This window comes from Somniosus microcephalus, chromosome 9 (assembly GCF_052327205.1).
Source record: "Somniosus microcephalus isolate GS21.2 chromosome 9, FLI_Smic_1.0, whole genome shotgun sequence".
In the NCBI taxonomy this organism is placed as follows: Eukaryota; Metazoa; Chordata; class Chondrichthyes; order Squaliformes; family Somniosidae; genus Somniosus; species Somniosus microcephalus.
Genome location: NC_140995.1, coordinates 212,633,638 through 212,650,075, shown reverse-complemented (window position 1 = coordinate 212,650,075; position 16,438 = coordinate 212,633,638). Strand labels below are relative to the sequence as shown.

At 40.0% G+C, this 16,438-nt stretch overlaps 1 long non-coding RNA gene across 1 annotated transcript in view; it reads left to right on the top strand.

Annotated features, from left to right (window-relative positions):
* Positions 1–14,901, top strand: part of LOC147113004 (uncharacterized) — a 459,408-nt gene extending 444,507 nt beyond the window's left edge. Inside the window, exon 5 of the long non-coding RNA XR_015079613.1 lies at positions 14,664–14,901. This is a non-coding gene — a long non-coding RNA (uncharacterized LOC147113004). The remainder of the gene's footprint in view (positions 1–14,663) is intronic.
* The last annotated feature ends 1,537 nt before the right edge of the window (positions 14,902–16,438 follow it).

Genomic DNA, 16,438 nt, shown 5'->3' with positions numbered 1-16,438 from the left:
AACTACAGAATTTGTTCATCCCAGTTTGGCATAAAAATAAAACAAAAACGGTGACTCAACCGTGGCTAACGAGGGAAATTAGGGATAGCATAAGATCCAAGGAGAGAACATATAAATTGGCCAGAAAAAGCAGTAAACCTGAGGATTGGGAGCAGTTTAGGATTCAACGAAGGAGGACAAAGGGATTAATTAAAAAGGTGAAAATAGAATATGAGAGTAAGCTTTCAGGGAACATAAAAACTGACTGTAAAAGCTTTTATAGATATGTGAAGAGAAAAAGATTGGTGAAGTCAAGCGTAGGTCCCTTGCAGTCAGAATCGGGAATTTATAATGGGGAACAAAGAAATGGCAGACCAATTAAATACATATTTTGGTTCTGTCTTCACAAAGGAGGACACAAATAACCTCCCAGAGATGTCGGGGAACATAGGGTCTGATGAAAGGGAGGAACTGAAAGAAATCAGTATTTGTAGGGAAATGGTGTTAGGGAAATTGACGGGATTGAAGGCCGACAAATCCCCAGGGCCTGATAATCTACATCCTAGGGTACTTAAGGAAGTGGCCCTAGAAATAGTAGATGCATTGCTGATCATCTTGCAACATTCGATGGAATCTGGAACAGTACCCATGGATTGGAGGGTAGCTAATGTTACCCCACTATTCAAAAAAGCTGGTAGAGAGAAAACGGGGAATTACAGACCGGTAAGCCTGACATCGGTAGTGGGGAAAATGCTAGAGTCCATTATAAAAGATGTAATAGCAGAGCACTTGGAAAACAGTGACAGGATCGGACAAAGTCAACATGGATTTACAAAAGGTAAATCGTGCTTGACTAATCTACTGGAATTTTTTGAGGATATAACTGGTAAAATAGATAAGGGAGAACCAGTGGATGTGGTGTATTTGGACTTTCAGAAGGCTTTCGATAAGGTCCCACATAAGAGATTAGCATGTAAAGTTAAGGCACATGGGATTGGGGGCAAGGTATTGACTTGGATAGAGAACTGGTTGGCAGACAGGAAGCAAAGAGTTGGAATAAACGGGTCTTTTTCCGAGTGGCAGGCAATGACTAGTGGGGTACCGCAGGGATCGGTCCTTGGACCCCAGCTATTCACAATATATATTAATGATCTAGACAAGGGAACTAGATGTAATATCTCCACGTTTGCAGATGACACAAAGCTGGGTGGGCGTGTGTGCTGTGAGGATGATGCTGAGAAACTCCAGGATGATTTGGACAGGCTGGGTGATTGGGCAGAAGCATGGCAGATGCAATACAACGTGGATAAATGTGAGGTTATCCACTTTGGTGGCAAAAACAGGAAGGCAGATTATTATCTGAATGGCAATCGATTGGGAGAAGGGGAAGTGCAACGAGACCTGGGTGCCCTTGTGCACCAATCACTGAAGGTAAGCATGCAGGTGCAGCAGGCGGTTAAGAAGGCAAATGGTATGTTGGCCTTCGTAGCGAGTGTGTTTGAGTACAGGAATAAGGATGTCTTGCTGCAGTTGTACAGGGCCTTGGTGAGACCACATCTGGAGTATTGTGTGCAGTTTTGGTTGCCTTATCTGAGGAAGAATGTTCTTGCCATGGAAGGAGTTCAGCGAAGATTCACCAGGCTGATACCTGGGATGGCAGGAATAACGTATGAGGAGAGATTGGGTCGATTGGGCTTGTACTCGCTGGAGTTTAGAAGAATGAGAGGGGATCTCATTGAAACTTATAAAATTCTGACAGGACTAGACAGACTAGATGCTGGAAGGATGTTCCCGATGGTCGGGGAGTCGAGAACCAGGGGTCACAGTCTAAGGATAAGGGGTAAGCCATTTAGGACAGAAATGAGGAGGAATTTCTTCACCCAGAGAGTGGTGAACCTGTGGAATTCTCTACCACAGAAGGCAGTAGAGGCCAATTCATTAAATATATTCAAGAAGGAGTTGGATATATTTCTTAAGGCTAAAGGGATCAAGGGGTATGGGGAGAAAGCAGGGACAGGGCACTGAATTTGGATGATCAGCCATGATCGCATTGAATGGCGGAACAGGCTCGAGGGGCCGAATGGCCTACTCCTATCTTCTATGTTTCTATGTTTCTGTATCGCTGATCCTTCATCGTCGCTGGGTCAAAATCCTGGAACTAGGGTTGCAAAGGGATGGAAAGTTTCCGGGAAATTTCCGGAAATTTTCCACGGGAAGTTTAGCTTGGGAATTTTGGGAATTTTGCCCAAAAAAGCACATGCTAGCATAATATTGTTTTTTTTTGTATTTCTTTCTTTTTTTTCCACAGGTCCTCTCTTAAAATTACTAACAGAGATGGAATCTTAATTATTAAGGAATTTCTTAATCAATATATGTTTATCTTCTTACTTGGCTTGTTTTAATAATTACAAGTTTTGTGTGTGACTGTGAACAAATGTGTCCTGATTGGTTGAATGAGTGGATGAGCGATTAGCTCCCTCTATTTGTAATATTTGCATATCGAATTGTGATTGGCCTGCAGGCATCTGTAAGACTGCTATAGTTTTTTTAAGATCCAGGTTAGGGGTCCTGAGGGAAGTCATTTTGTTTTCTGCTGATGTTGTGATGATGCAGTAAGTAAATCAGACTTTATACCAAATAAACCAGTTACTTGTTGAACTCTGTTGTCCTTCAATTTAAAATATACAAAATAATACACTATTGGTGATGTAGCGTCGTGTGTGTACAGGTCATGCTTCCATCACATGGAGCATCAGCAAAAATGTACTCACCCTGTTGCAATCGTGCTGATCGACCGCAGTTCGACACAGAGATGAATGCCCTTTATTTCTCTGCAGAGAACAATGCCACGTTTACCGTCGGATGTGTGGAAGCATTTTACCCCAGGCATTAAAGATGGAAAGACTGTGTACATGTGCAAACACTGTAGAAAGCCATTTGTAAAGAATGCCACAAAGATGCAGCAGCATTTATCCAAATGCAACAACTTCACTCAAAGCTCACAGCAGTCAGCCCAGAGTTCCTCTGCTTCCATTCAAGAAGATGATGGTTCTCATTCAGCATCAGGCTCCTTATCAAATCAAATCAAATCAAATCAAATTTTATTGTCATTGTTAGTGCACAAGTGCAGTACAACGAAATGTAGGCTTGCGGCTCCCGAGAGTGTACAATTTGGATTAGGACACTTAAACATTTCAACATACATTTGTACATATACATTAGCATAAATATGACCATAATAAAGTGCATCGGCAGATGTGCAGGCTTCAGCAACTCCTGGCCCACTTGGAAGGTTCTTTGATACAATGGATAACCATAGCCAGAAGAATGCAGATGAGTGCCTTGCTCGAGCTGTATATGCAACAGGCTCACCCCTCATGCTCACAGCCAATGTGTACTGGAAGAGATTTTTCAATGTTATTCGCCCTGCATACTGTCCTCCCTCCAGACATGCTTTGTCTACTTATTTGCTGGAGGCTGAGTATAACAGAGTCCAAGGAAAGCTCAAAGAAACGATAGCGATGGCAGACTGTGTTGCAGTTATCTCAGATGGGTGGTCAAATGTACGAGGGGAGGGCATCATAAACGACATCGTCTCCACTCCTCTCCCAGTGTTCTTCAAGAGCACAGACACGAAGGACAACAGACACACAGGCACATACATTGCTGATGAGCTGAAAGCGGTCATCAACGATCTTGGATCACAAAAGGTCTTTGCAGTAGTTACTGGCAATGCTGCGAATATGAAGGCTGCTTGGGCTCAAGTGGAGGAGGCCTACCCTCATATTACGTCTATTGGGTGCGCAGCTCATGGGCTTAACCTGCTCCTCAAGGACATCATGGGTTTGAGAACCATGGAAGCACTGTACAAGAGAGCCAAGCAAGTTGTTAAGTATGTCAGGGGAAAACAGGTAGTTGCAGCAACCTACAACTCCAAGCAAATGACAAAGAACAAGAACACCACACTGAAGCTGCCCAACAACACTAGATGGGGTGGTGTTGTCATAATGTACAACAGCCTTCTGGAGGGTAAGGAGTCGCTGCAAGAAATGGCAATATCCCAGTCTGGGGATATGGAAACCACCATCAAGAAAATACTGCTGGATGATGTGTTTTGGGAGAGAGTGGTTAGCAGCCTTAAACTACTCTCACCAGTAGCATCTGCAATTGCTCAGATTGAAGGAGATGACGCTGTCTTGTCAGATGTTCTCAGGCTTTTTACTGATTTAAAAGAACAAATCAGCATTGCCCTACCCACATCCCTGCTGCTCAAAGCAGAGGAGAAGGCAATTGTTCAATTCATACAGACGCGTCAAGAATTTTGTGTCAAGCCGATTCATGCTGCAGCATACATGCTGGACCCAAAGCATGTTGGGAGACCAATACTTTCTGGAGAACAGATCAACAGCGCTTACAGTGTGATTTCTACCCTCTCACACCATCTCAATCTGGATGTGGGCAAAGTTCTGGGAAGTCTGGCAAAGTTCTCTACCAAGCAAGGTCTTTGGAATGGGGATGGGATATGGGAATCATGCAAGCATATCAGTGCACATACCTGGTGGAAGGGACTTTGTGCATCTGAGGCCCTGTCACCTATTGCATCGGTGATACTCCAAATCCCACCTTCATCAGCGGCCTCTGAACGAAACTGGTCACTTTTTGGGAATACGCATACAAAGGTGCGCAGCAGGCTGACTAACAAGAGAGTGGAGAAACTGGTGGCTATCCGGGCGAACCTACAACTTATTGAGCCAGATACAGAAGTGTCCACCACACAGCTAGACACTGACACAGAGGAGGAAATGGACACGTCAGAGCCAGAGTCAGAGAATCAGGAGGAGCAATGAGGAGTAGAAGACTCAGAAGACTCATGAGTAGAAGACTCAAAGGGACAAAATAAGGACAAATTACAGGCTAAATAAGCTGACGCTCTTTTTATTTTATTTTAGATGGGTCTTTTTTGTGGGGGTTCAATAAAGTTCAAAATTATAACCTAAATAAAGTTTTGAAAGCCTGTTTTTATTTGTATGGAACAGTATGTCTATTTTGACAACAAAGATAATAGGGTCAGAGACAAAAACCATCAGTGTGCAAAAAAACTCAAAATTCCCATAAATTCCCAAAATTCCCATAAATTCCCGAAAATTCCCATGGAAAGTTTCCTCTTTTAAAAATTCCCAGAATTTTGCAACCCTACCTGGAACTCCCTCGCCAACAGCACTGTGGGAGTAGCTTCACCACACGGACTGCAGCGGTTCAAGAAGGTGGCTCACCACCACCTTCTCGAGGGCAATTGGGAATGGGCAATAAATGCTGGCATTGCCAGCGGCGCCCACATCCCAGGAACGAATAATAAATAAATAAACGCACGTTTGTCATGGCTTGTGGTTTTTTGCTGTTGTGAAAAGTTCTCTAGTTTATAGACACTCACTGACCCTACATTATCCTTCATATACTTATACTCTGACCTGCAGGGCGAGATCCTCCAGGAGACTGAGGCACTTCACGTGACTCGGTGAAAACTTGTGTCATGGCCACGTGGATACCTGTTTCTGCCGCTCAGTTCTTGGAGCTAATGTATCAAGATGCGGTCCATTCACTCCATTTACAATGTTTCCTTGTACTGGAACCCCATCACGAGCAAATACCCATTCACTTGTCACATATCTGCAAATGTGCAGCGTCTCACCCTCATGCTCAAATCCCTCGATGGCCTCGCCCCCCACCCCCCACCCCCAGCCCGACAACCCTCCGAGAAATCTGCGTTCCTCCAACACTGGCCTCTTGTGCATCCCCCACTTTTTTCGCTCCACCATTGGCGGCCGTGCCTTCAGCCATCAAGGCCCTCTGGAATTGCCTCCCCAAAACCTCTTCAGCTCTCCGCCTCGATCTCCTCTTTTAAGACGCTGCTTAAACTCTACCTCTTTGACCAAGCGTTCGTCGTCTGTCCTTATGTGGCTCGGTGTCAAGTTTTGTGTGATTATACTCCAGTGAAGTGCTGTACAAATGCAAGTTGTTGTTATTGTTGTCACGGCTGGAGAAGTGGCAGTTTCTGGGAAGGGTTGCTTCAGTCATTCCTTCATCGATAATTTATAAGAGGACGAGTGTTGGCATTCAACCTACTGAGCAGCTTAAAATCAGCACTCCAAAAAGGATGCAGATGTTTACGATTCATAACATCTAACATAGTCAGAATCTGCTCAATTTCTAGTCCAATCTGACCTGCAAATGCCCGTACTAATAGGTTATAAACATTATGCATTAGTGTTGCAGTTCTGTTTTTAAATATCAGCAATTTGATGTGATACGATGTGTCATTCAGGCTTGGCTGTTGAGCTTGTCAGCCAGGTGGAGCTAAATATCTATTTGAATAAGCGAGGTAACACAGAGGCAGCTTACACTTGTTTTTCCTTTTACTACACACTCCACCCGCCGCCACCACACCACCCCCCTGCCCCCCCCGACCAGACATATCTTTCTGCACGTTCTTTTCGTGTATATAGATAACAATTTGTTGACCAAGACTAGGCCAAGCTTTTTCACAGAACCATCACTCACAGCTGCCTTTTATTTGTATGCTTTTTCTGCCTATTAGTCCATGTTAAGGTTTTGTAAAGCATTAAGTTGACACAGTGCACCTCCTCTTAAATAGACCCATAACAGTTACTAAACATATTTGACTTGTTTGACGGAAAGTAGAGTGGCATCTACATAGAATCATAGAGTCATGCAGCACAGAAGGCCATTCAGCCCATCGTGCCTGTGCCAACTCTTTGAAAGATTAGTCCTGCTCCCCTGCTCTTTCCCCAAAGCCCTGCATTTTTTTCCCCTTTTCAAGTATTGATCCAATTCCCCTTAGAATGTTACTATTGGATCTGCTTCCACCATTCTTTCAGGCAGTGCATTCCAGATTGCAACAACTTGTACCTATTACGATAGCAAAATACTGTGGATGCTGGAAATCCGAAATAACAGCAGAAAATGCTGGAATAACTCAGCAGGCTAGGGCAACATCCGTGGAGAGAGAAATAGAGTCAATGTTTCAGGTCAAAACCCTTCGTCAGGACTGAAAAAGCACAGGAAATGAAACTTGTACCTATTTAAAGTTGAATGTCAACTTACACTGTTCAGTTGGATCTTTCTGCTTTGACATTGGGATGGATGTGCACAAACCCACTTCTTGTGATAAGTGCAGGTTACATCGTTCTTTTTCCATTTTTAAACTAAATTTTGATAACCTACTTCCTCAATTTTTCTCCTCCTCTGGTTTCGCCCAGGCGCGCGTCGACCGCGGTGAAGAATGTGAGCAACCCGCCGTCGGGTTCCCACCAGTGCCGCCGTGAACCAGCTGCGGGCGAGGAGCCGTCGGAGAGCAGCCTGGCTCGGCTCTTGGCTGTAGTTAACCTCAGTTCCCCCTAGCTTAGGGAGTGGAACCATCAGTTGGGTCCCCCCCACACCTGGCCGTGATCCAGCTCCCCCCCCCCCCCGCCCCCCAGCTGTGGGGACGCTGACAGAGAACAGTATCGGGCCTGGCTGAGCCACCCTCTGTCAAAGATCTTGCCAACACTGACCGTCTACACATGAGCAGTTGCCACTTGGCCAGATATACTTGTCACACGTCTGCAGATGTGCAGCATCGCCTGCACTTGTACCCCAGCCAGGTGTTGATAACTTCATGAGGGAGAGAAAACTTCCAGGAAGACAGCAGTTTTCCTGATACCTTTTAATTTGTGTTAGCTCATTGCATATGTTGTGCAGAAGCAAGGTTAAGAACAAAATGTACATTTTAATTTCTGCAACTGTAAAGATGATTCCATGCAAAAAAAAAACATTTGCCTTTTACAGTGTACGTTATATACTACTGTTTGACACCTAAAAGCAATAATTCTGGTGTGCATGCATTTTTTTTTTTCATTCCTATCCTGTTTTTCACATTTGATGGTAGATGGGTTACGTCATAAGCATTTGAAAACCACCTTGCATCAGGCACATTTTAAACAAACATGACTAGAATTTAAAAATTTTTGTTTTAAGTTTTTTTTTAAAAAGCTGGCTACTAAATGAATAAAGGTTATCAGACACCATGCAGTGAGTCACAAATAACCACACAAGCACTCAAAAATAAATAACCGTAACATTTACTTGTCTTCAATTGTGGCTGATAAGTTAGCATTTGCTGCGATATGAACTCACCTTGTACTATATGACCTTTACAGTGTCATTTATATTGCAGAATATTTTATTCTGTGGTAGATAACAAATTGCAGGAATAGCGCTACTTGTCTACTTCATGGCATTTGTGTGTTTTTCACCACAGCGTATAGCATATTTCTCATGCATTATTGAAAGTTCTCTCACTGGCCAAATCTGAGATAACCTCTGGGAAGTTGCAAGAGTTATTACAGGAATTGATGAGGGTGTTTCTTTCAGGGACTGCACTGAGGTGGTATTCTAAACAAACTTTATAAATGAGCTCAAAGTAAATTTAAAGCTGGTGTTAGGAAGGAACTTTTTCACTCAAAGAGTGATAATTGTGTGAAATAATCTGTGGGGGCAAAGACATTGTGGAGTTCAAAATGCACTTGGATGCTAACATGGGAGTGTTAAGCCAGCAGAGGTTCAAGGCTGAATGGTCTTTCCTCATCCTAGACTGTCCTTATAAATCTCATTACTAATATCTTTTTGTAGGATTATAATTTACATTAAAAATCAGCTGTACTTGCTGTAAATACTAACTCCTTAATAATGGGTTATTTATTATAGACTTGTTTCAACGATATGATATGTGGCTATTTCTGCATCTTTTTTACTTAGTCCAATTTTCACTAAGTTTTAACACCAGCAACCCCTCACTCCCCCTGCCCCCAGCTCAAATCTAAGCCTCTTTTAACTGGATCCTGACAGCGAAGGAAACCAAATTAAATACTTAAGACAAAAAGGACAGTATTCTTTGAATCATAATTCCTCATTTCGATTTTGCATATATTTGCAATACATTTCAAGTTGTTACTATGAAACTGAAATAGATGAAAGATTATGCTGATTTGCCTTTTTACTACTGGGAGTTAGAGAGACCAGCGTAATTATCCCTTGAAAGGTCATTGCTACTGAAAGCTGACAACTGAATTAACGGCAATTCAAAGTGCAGCCACCAACACCTTTTATCAGTAAAACAATTTCTACTATTTGATATCACTTATTATGATTCATACCCAAAGGTGTATGTGTATTTTTTTTTTGTTTTTTTTGTACTGCATAAATTATGTGGCTAGGAATTTTACTTTATTCTGAGAACCATAGTGATAAGGAAACATTACTGTGTCCTTAGCCTACTTCCTTTATTCTTGCAATTTTTATGATTAAAAAAAAACTGCAAAGTGCGGCACTTTTCTTAAAGAAAATAAAATTATGATGTAAATTTATTTTATTTTTACTGATGCTGCCCATTTTGCGACACCAAGGAGCCCAGTTTTGCTGAGTTCAGAACTGTAATTATTCTGGCAAAAAAAAAATTACACTTTACAATGGGCAAGAGTGGTCCTTCTGTCAGTCTGTGTAACAGGTGATTTACTAAACCCAACCTAGCGAGGCTGGATTTAATTTTCAGTGTATTCAGTAACCACTTCAGCTACATTATTCCATCCTTCACTGAAGGGGGGGAAAGTAAGAAAGGGTTTTGTTTTTTGCACGATAATTAAAAACCTATAAATTTTGCCTTTGACTGAATCTAAAATTGGTCCCAAGATGTGAGCAAGTTTAATTATTGACAGGCGCCCAGAGGCTATCTGTAATTTAAAACCATACAGCCACATCTGCTTCAATACCGTGGTATCACAGAAACTAAAACAAGGAAATGCCATGGCATTTTAATGTGAAATCAGTTTGGAAAAACACCCAACAACAATGACCTAATTATTGTCATTGCGAAACTGTTTCGTGTCATATTAACTGCGTCGCACAGAGGCACAAAAGTTTCATAAATTCATCATGTGTGGGCTCGGTAAAAGTGCAAAAACATCTTCAACCTGATCTGCGCATCGCGTTTTCTGAAACTCCTGTCAGTGGGTGCGATGATTGAACGCTTTTTTTTTAATTGCTTTGTTTTCTAAAGCTTTAAATATGAAACCAAGCAGGGATGGCTTAAAATATAATTCTCGTTGATAATTGGCTGCCTTAGGGTCAGTTTTTCCACACACACATATATGATTTCTCTTTTCCCCTTTGAATCTTTTCTTCTTTTGTCATTTTCTGCAGCTCTTTCATTTTATTTAAATGCTGACATATTCCTGTGGTAATTTATCCACCTACGAACATCTACAATTGAATCAGACAGTGCTTCAATTTAAAAAATCAATTGTATGTTATAAAACCAAAAGTCTTTAGTCAAGTTCACCACAATTTAATGGAGTTCTTTCTTTAATAAAAAGAACTCTGTGCTCATACATTTTACTCTTAACACATACTGCAAGCAAAATCTTGCCTGACCTTGTGGAATAATGTATTTTAATCAAAATAGAGCATATAATTATAACAGTTTGCAAGCTTTGTTTTATTGTAGTGTCATCACCAAACAGTGTTGATTTTCAGAGGCCTTAAAATTGAACTTTCTATCTATTTTCTTTAACACAAAAGTTTCCTGTTCATTTCTTCACACAGTATACTTTGTTTAAAATATTTTACTTGTTTTTCTCATGTGTGTGAAGGAAGGTAAGGCTCATGTAGAAAACAAATACCCACAGATGAGTGCCTGCTTCAGTAAAAAAACAAGATCACGTCCACACCCTCTATTAGCTTAATCGACCACAACCCAATACAAGGCATACGTTTTTTTTTTAAGGTTCCCTCAGTAATAGTGAACCAATATCATACAACTCTTGTAACTGTTCTTCTAATTCACTGAGAAGTTTAAAAGACTTGCCTGCAGTAAATGTTCCTTTTATTTAGATGTCAGACCTCTACATGTTGCTTGTTCTTTTATGGAGTTTAATGCTGGCGAATACCTAACCCATTGCTTCTGCCAGTTAGGATGATGCTTGGATTCAAACATTTATGTGTTGTGTTTTTTCTCACGTATAGATAAGGTGTAGGTTTAGCCAGCTTGGTGTTTGAGATTGTTTTCAACAAACAGCCAACTCCTTGTAAAAAGTGAACTATCAAACTTTTGTGTTGGGTTGATGCAGTGGGTGTACTTTATTTAGTTTCACTACATTTTACACCTTGTAGTATTGTCGTGTCCATACTATTGTCATATGGCAAAGAAATTACTATTTTTGTGTTTATTGATAGTTTCACATGGCATTCTTCAGTCTGACTGTTTTATATATAGTGAGCAAGTTTGCCTGCCGAGTCAGTTTAGTCTTGCTGTGCTCAATTATAATTTCTTACTGGCTACAAATGATGACTGTTTTTGCTGTAAGCTGTTTAAAATGCAAATTTCATTTTCTTCTTGGCATCAGCCTAAAGATTTAATTGTAATATAACTAATTTTTGAAGTCTGTTTTCTACATGTAGAGTGTGCATAAAGATAGCAGTCTCAGTATATCTGACTTGTCTGGTTTAATTGGTGTGCAATAATGTTGGTTACAATTTTTTTTAAATCAAGTTCAGCAAGGTTGCCTTTTTGAAGATGTGCAGACCTCTCTTTTGCGTGCACAATAGCCCACATTTGGGGGTATCGGGCTTTTGAGGAACAGGTATATTTGATATTCTGAGTGCAGTAATATAATCAAGAATAGAAGCCATATACTCAGTAGTTTCACAATGTGTCATGTCTCTAAACTCTGGTTCATTCATGCACTGTGTGGGCACATTAGCTACACTAAACTGAGAAAAAAAAGGTGGAAATATATTTTCAGCAGTTTCAACATTCTATATGTGTAGTAAGGTATTGACATCTCTAACCACAATTTGAATTAGGGACACTGTATCAGCTTTACATACTGTGCTACTCCTTAATATAATATAAAGCAAAAAAAACCAAAAAAGACTGGAATTAATCGTTAGAATAGCAAGTGGAGTGTGCAAGTGTAAAATGCACAGGGGCCTATTTGAATTAGATACAAGTGCTATACACAAGCCAAATTTGACATGCGTTATAATCTGTATAATTGTGGGCGTATGTTCTGTAAATGTTGCTGCAGCTTCTGCAGACTGTTGATACAGAGCCTTCTGAATGCAGAAATAATTTCAGTTGTAGCTTCTGTGAAGGTCAGAGTGCTTTACTGATAAGGAACAATATCTAAAATGCTGTCACAGGCTGACGCTGCAGGGAATGGACTCTTGTTAATTGTTGGCTTGGAAATTATTATTATTTTAAATTGACTGTGCGTTAGCCAAGCACAGGATCAAGTTGTTCACAGCACACAGTATACTGCAGGCACCAAGTGCGCGGTAATAATTCTATGCATTGTTTTGTGACTACCTATATGGGAACTTAAAAAAAAAGCTCTCTACAAAGCATAAGTTTTTGGCCACAAGTACTGATAAACAGAACTGATAACAAAGCAAAGCACACAAGAAAACATTTAGAAAATAGCAAATGAAAAGGTAGAAGACCACCAAAATCTTTCTTTGTGTGTGTCTTGTGTTTGGGGTAGGGGTTGCACACAAAGGAAGCACAAATCAGTAGCATTTTATTAAATGTTAATTCTCTGCAGTTAAAAAAAAGTATCAGTGGTTATTTAGGTACTTCAAATGTTGAACGTAACACAGTGAGCTGATGCACAGAAATGTAGACTTAATGGAAACGAACTTTAAAATGGAGTGCACAATGCCAATGAGTTCCCATCTTGGGCTAAGTTTGACACTCGCACATTTCTAGTTTGACACTCGCACATTTCTAGGATGCAAGATGCTGCAAGGCAGCAAATAAAATGTGGGGCATAAGGATGGTTTTTTGTTCTACTTTATCTAATCTTTGTGTTTTTTTTAATAAATAAATATATAAATAAGTCAAACTGAAACTTGATGGCTTTGCTGATTATTTTTTGTAATCAGCCGCAGGGAAATTTTGATAGGTATGGTTTTGTTTCACAACCTACACTAAACATCGTGAGGAAAATCTCACCAGCCTCAGTGACGGTCTGTAAGAGTCACCCCTCCTCCTCTAAAGCGAAAAATAATTATCGTCGTTATTTTATTTGACTAACTGCCCAAAAACAAAATTGAGGCATTGGTGCCCCAAAATAGTAAATAATTGTTAATGAACGTTTTTACACAGCCTTCAAATTGCACCCCAATTAACCTTAAGGTTGTGATTTACGATTTATTTTCAACCGAAGTAAAAATTGATTGCTTAGTTGCAATGACCGCTGTAAAAATGGGTTTTGAGCTACTTTTTTAATGTGCAAGTGTTCTTTTTATTTTTTTAAAAAGCATATAAGAAAGGCGATTCAAAACAAGCTTGCATCACAATATGTATGTGTATTCAGCTAATGACTTAGTTGAAGTTAAGTGTCACCCTTGCTGGCATGCTCTGGGGTTTTTTTTTTCCATTGCTAACATTTAGTTTGATTTAAGCTCAAGTCATTTTCGTTCCCGACAGAGAAAACCACATGTTAAGTTGCTGCTCCTCCACTGAAACGAATTGCAGAAAAGTGGAAAATATCACTGATGGTGTGTGTGGGTAGTTTCAGCTACTAGACTGTCATCGCCGTCTGAGTACGAAAAGCGCACACACACACTCACACACTCGCACACACATTTAATAGTGGTTAGTCCCGAAGGTTTTCAAAAGTACGTATTTGTACAACTGCTGGGTTTAAAAACTGTGCGCTTACAGATGATTTCTGACGCAAGTTGTTTTCTTTGATGGTGGTTTGTCAGCTGATTCTGTTATTTCCTTGCCAATTTGACATACAAACCAAAACTCAGCCTAAATTTGTTTAGGGTGGAAAACAATATACAAATTTAATTGAAAAACCTGTAGCTGTGCAATTTTTTTTTAAATGCCTTTTTTTTCTTTACTTAACGGAGTGCAGAAATACTGTAGGAGGGGTTTAAAAAAGATTATCCGTGCTGTGTTTCCTGTATGAGGCTAACAAATCTAATATCTGAAGCAGCAGACGATCATTATATATATATAGAGAGAGAGAGAGAAAGAGAGAGAGCTGCAAAATACTTTGAGCCATAATTTGCATCGGGCATAAATTTCTATCACTTCAGCATATTTTATTTACGAAGTGTCAGGAGAATGACTCAATATATTCCACAGCAGCAGGGATGTCAATTCATCCATGATCTAAATTCAGGTCGAACCAAAAGCTGTCTTTTTTTTTGTCATATTGATATGCCCAATTATATCTTCTAGTTGTTTCAAAATGCTTGTGATTGTATATTTTAAAAAGTACAGTTTAACATTTAAGTAGTGAAGTGACTAATAGGAAGGGCTACTTCAGAAAAATATAATTTTTCGACAATGAAATGCCTACCTCTAATATAAAAGAGTGATTGTATCTTCTTCAAGTCAACCTAATATTAAGCATATTTTCATCTTAATCACAACAGCTCCTTCCAAAACCTTTTTTTTAAATAATAAAAATATGTGAACACATTTGTTTCTGAAGTTTCCGACTGTCAAATATCTTGTGCCACCGTGTGAATTATGATATCTGTCACTGCTTAAAATAATTACCCCCTGGCTTTTTTTAGATGGTCAGTTTTTTCGCCTTTTGTTTATGTTTCAGAATTACTGAAAGCTGAAACAGGAAGCAGAATCGTACTGTTTACCGAACATGATGTACTGTACTCCTGTACAGTGGTGAACTGTTAATCCAGAAACCTTGGTAGTCCAGCAACAGCCCTGCACTGTGCATGTGAGTGCTGACCTTTCTTTACTCTGCTCAACCGACTTGACCATTCAGCAGGCCACTTTCAGACCCTGATTTTTATTTCCCTTTGATAACTGCAGATGGATTGTTGAGTCATGTGAAAATAAGTTTTTTTTTTAAAAAATATATATATCTATGGCTTGGAGATAATTATTTTGCAGAACTGTTCTCCTTTGCAACATTCTGGCCCCAGTCACCTGCACAATGTAGATCCAGCTGTGATGATTAGACTCCCTGTGCACTAGTTATTATGCAAATAACAGCTGGCCTCACTGACTCAAACGTATCAAGGTTCCACCTTGGTTACTTGTCATTAATAACTGCTTGAGGTGACAGCTCTTGAGCTTTCACACCCAACTGTTTGAACCACTTTGGTTGGAAATAATCAGCAAATCGTATACATTCTTTTCTCAAAAAATTTACACTTTATAGTGCGGATTATTCAAAATAGTATGTGACCCAAATTGAAATTGAAAGAAAACGAGAAAGGTATTGGTGAGATAGAAACCATTTGTTTTTACTCATTTCAGTTACAGCCTGTACCTTGTGAGGTCAGGAGGCAAGTGATATCTCTTAGGTTGCCAGTTTACATCACTGCCCACTGCTGTTAATTAAGGGGAAATGGAGCAGAACTACCTTCTGACATGTGATGGCCCTGGAGCCAATTCTTGTCATGTGTAGTGTTCCATTGCAAGAGTGTAGTTGGTTGTCGTGATGAATATTGACTGCAGTACCTCTAAACTGTTAACCAAAGGATTTCAAAGTGCCCAAGTGTTGACTTCAAGAATACATTTCACATGCAAATTAATTTCTGTAGAGCAGGGGCCAAATATTTTGGTGCATGTGTACAATATTATATCCTGAAAACCTCAACAACAGCACTCGCTAGAGACCGCTTCCTGCTGTCTCTGATAAATGTCATACAATTGTTTCCCTTGGTCAATAACATTGGTCATTTTGGATCAAAAATGGAAAATAATAAAAGGACATCTATTCTACCTTGAAATAAAACCAGAAAATGCTGGGAACACTCAGCAGGTCAGGCAGCATCTGTCGAGAGAGAGAAACAGAGTTAATGTTTCAGGTCGATGACCCTTCATCAGAACTGGGGTTATTCTGCCTTAGGTTGAATTGGATTATTTCTGCAAAACTAAACTGCTGAAAACACTCGACCGGTCAGACAGCATCAGTGGTGAGAACAGACCAGTTAACATTTTGGGTGCGGTCCCTTCTGCCAAACTGCAACGGCAAAGTGAACATGATAAATCACCTGAGACCATTATAACACCAGAAATAACAAGCGTTTAGCTTACTAGAGGGCACAGTGTGAGATCACACAACACTTTATTGTTGCTCCAACTTCATATTTGGAATTTAAATCTTTAGACGCTTAAACTTCCAGTTATTGAAGTTAAAAAAATTTTTAACTAAGCAACATGAATGACGTTTGAACTGATTTCATGAAGTGATTGTTTTCATGTAGCTTAACTGAAAATTTCTACTTCAGTAGCTGAATGTTCAAGATTGAAATTTCAATTTCAACAAAAAAAAGTGAGTTCACACTGTGCCCTATAGTAAGCTAAATGTTCATTATTTCTGGTGTTATAATGGTCGCAGTGATTTATCATGTT